Source organism: Parambassis ranga, chromosome 9, assembly GCF_900634625.1.
Source record: "Parambassis ranga chromosome 9, fParRan2.1, whole genome shotgun sequence".
NCBI lineage: Eukaryota > Metazoa > Chordata > Actinopteri > Ambassidae > Parambassis > Parambassis ranga.
The window spans coordinates 16,895,120-16,898,453 of record NC_041030.1 but is presented as its reverse complement, the minus strand read 5'-3'; the positions used below and the strand labels follow the sequence as shown (position 1 = coordinate 16,898,453).

General features: G+C 38.8%; 1 long non-coding RNA gene across 1 annotated transcript; it reads right to left on the bottom strand.

The window, feature by feature from the left end:
- Window positions 1-1,328: 1,328 nt before the first annotated feature.
- On the bottom strand, window positions 1,329-1,922 carry LOC114441920 (uncharacterized). Its single transcript, XR_003671299.1, has 3 exons — window positions 1,842-1,922; window positions 1,644-1,745; window positions 1,329-1,523 (listed from the first exon to the last, which is right to left on the bottom strand). It is a non-coding gene; the product is annotated as an uncharacterized LOC114441920 (long non-coding RNA).
- Window positions 1,923-3,334: the final 1,412 nt, after the last annotated feature.

Genomic DNA, 3,334 nt, shown 5'->3' with positions numbered 1-3,334 from the left:
CTTACCTGGCTGAGCTTTCCAAAGTATATAATCTGTCTGTTTTGCCAGTAGTTTAATGTACACTAAGGTATAATCACATTAGCCATTAATTTCCAGAGTTTAATTGTCTGTAAAGCAGAAATAACATGATGTGAGGGTTTTACCTGACAGCTTGGCTCATGTTGGGAGTTGGAGGGCAAATAACCCCCACTGATGTGTAAATATATACATATTCTATATGGCTGATGGAGGGAGAGAAAAAAGCGCACGAGTGAACCTACTTCAATCCAGATAAAGGCAGTTTCACATAAGCCTGTTACACAACATGTCTGTGGACTCTTTAAAGAGCTTTAAATCAATCAGTTTTACACACTAATGGCAGCAGCTGACCCCTGAGAAAACATATTCCACACAGTACATACAGTCCACTGTTTACACACGTGTGATTAACTCATGTCAGTTATGACTGTTTCAGTTTCTGTGAAGTAACGCAGTCACTGTGTGTCTGAACTGAGTACATCATGAGTACAAATGAACACTACAAGATCAATTAGTTTGATAACATGGCACTGATTTTCTGTCACATTGAAGATAAGGGAGAATACTGTGAACGGGAACTGATTAAACACAGTAAACCCTTAGCTTTTATTGTTGCTGCCATGTTACATTTACATTTTTTTAACCACAAACATTATTGGTGCAGTCGACCACAATGGATACAGTTCACACACAGGCATGAGAGGAGGCACTGAAACCAGTGACTGACCAAAGGTTTATATCTGCACCCTGATCAGAACTGATAATCAGCCTAACCTCCTCATTCAGGCGTATGAAAGGTGTAAAAGGAAAAAATAATGTTGCATTTTATTTATTACGTTTTTAAATTTTTGAAACAATGCAGTGCAAAGTCTGGTCTCAGGTCCTCAGACTGAGCTCTGATATCTTGCCAGCCATCTCTTGATTTTACCTGTACTGCCCTCTACTGCTGGATTTCTGTAACTACACATACTGGTAGTAAATGTATCTTTTTGTCTTCAAATTGAAAAGAAAACAAAACATGAATCTTTATTGTAGTGTATATTGTCTGAAAATAAATAAGGTGTAGAAAAGCTCAACATGAACTTCTGTATTCTTAAAGAGCTTCTTATTTATTTTGTACAAATGATAGTTTATATATGTTTTTGTACACACTCATTTGAAAATACACAGAAGCTATTAAATATGTACAGGACATTAAGTCATCGTGCACAGTGCAAACATCTACACTTTAGAATTTACTGCTGCTTCAATGGTTTTCAATTCCAGTTTTTAAAATTTAAATATCTACAGCAGATTTATTTTCTGCATTAAACATAAAAATGTTGACATTAAGCTTCAAATGAAGAGTGTAATAATGGCTAAGGGCACAAGAAGGAGAGGGACAAAGACTCCGGTGGGGTTTGTGCCGTTACACAGGTCGTTGCTACAGCACTTTACACCCAAGGAATAGATTCTGCTGCACATATCACTCCTCATGCACTGTTTGCTGACCATATTTTCAGCAACTGGGACAGGAAGACACAGAAAGCTTTCATTAGAATCACTGCTCAGAAGGTTTGATTGTATTTTAATAATACTGGGCAGAAAAAAACAGCTAGGATCGGATCACACCGTATCAAACCCACCCATTGTGCTGGAGCAGCGGTCAAAAGTATGAGGGCAGTCCCATACTTCATTGCAGGTGCCAGGGTTTGCTCCCCAGCAGGTGTAACACCTTAAGCCATATGCTGCAGGAAAAAAAGATGATCCAAAATGTTCACATACACACACACAACATCTGCATTATTTTTTTGTGCTGATTTGGTCATTTTTAGTGCTCTTACCTGCTGACAGCATCACACAGAAGAAAGCTAGCGACACAATCAGCCTCATTCTGAGTCTTTGATCCTCACAGACGTTTGAATACTCATCAAATGAACCTTACACTCCTTTATGCATGTTTTATAATCTCATAAATCATCACACACACTGGCTGAGTAACAACAACTGATTGTGTTTTGGGCAGTTCACATTTTGAGGAGTGTCCACCAGCTGCCCTTTCATGTCAGTGTGTTTTATGTGTTTCCAAATTAAGTGCAGCATCAGTAAGAGTACCCTATGTTTACCTAAAACACCTCAGCCGTCTGAAGTGAAACTGAGACTACAAAGCTGCCTCACCTTGAGATGTTAATCTGTTACAAGTTTAACCATGTAGCTGGTAAAATTGCTTCTGCACATGCTCTCTAAGAACGGTTAAATGGTTAAAAATCCTCCGAAAGTATGAACTAACTATCCCTATACTCAAAGTCCAATTTTAGCATCCTGTAAACAAATCCCTGCCTCATTCAAACTGCAATAATTGCAGCATTAATTCCTTGTTAACACACAGTGAGCTCTTCAGTGTGGATCTCTAATAGCATTAATAGATCTACGTCATTAATCTGCTGCCAGAAAAGGCAGAGCGACTCGGAAATACTCTCCGAGCGACGGGAATTAAAAGGACCACTCACCCAAATAATTAAAACACTAATTTCTCATGGCAGGATGCTTTTATTTATAAAGTATAATCCCTCCTATCTCTCTAAGCATGTAAATAAGATGATGTATAGTATTACCCTGCCACCTCTGTTTGGCCTGTGTGGTGAATCTGTCAGTTAATGGGCTTGGCCTTTTTCCCCTGGATTAAAGGCCTTGTGTAGGCAGCAGGTCAGGTTTGAATACCAGGGTTACCACCAGCTTCTGAGGAGTTAACTATCATTTTTTCCTTTCAATTTTCATGTCTTATAATTATTAGACAAAGACAGAAATAACATTACCAGAAAAAACATGACCTGGCGGCAGTCGGCGGTCTTCAGTCTTCAGTGAACAACAAACGTATTCAATCATAGACGTGGAAAGGTTGTGACATTATTCTCCAATATAACTGCTTCTTATTACGCCTGGCAGTCAGCCATGGCCTGTTAACAACATTGTCTGAGGGCAAAAAAGAAGCCATCAGGAGTTGATGTGAGTGTCTACCACAGTCCTCTGACCCACAGTGCTCTGATTATTTCCTGACATTATGGCTTTATGAGCAAAGCATTTAATCTTATCCTTATCTGGTGTTATCTGTATTCATGAGGTAAACAAATGTGACTGCTGTGAGCAAGTAATGGTGGAAAATATTTAATTACAAATACAGGTTTTTCATCATCATCATCAGGTAAGCTAATTCATGTATCTCAAACTTTACACACTAAATGTACTCATGAACTGTGAGTTAAAATTTAATCACAGATTTGAGTCAGAGTGGGAGGACCTGCCTCAACAGTTGACCATCCCCAACAAACCATTCCCC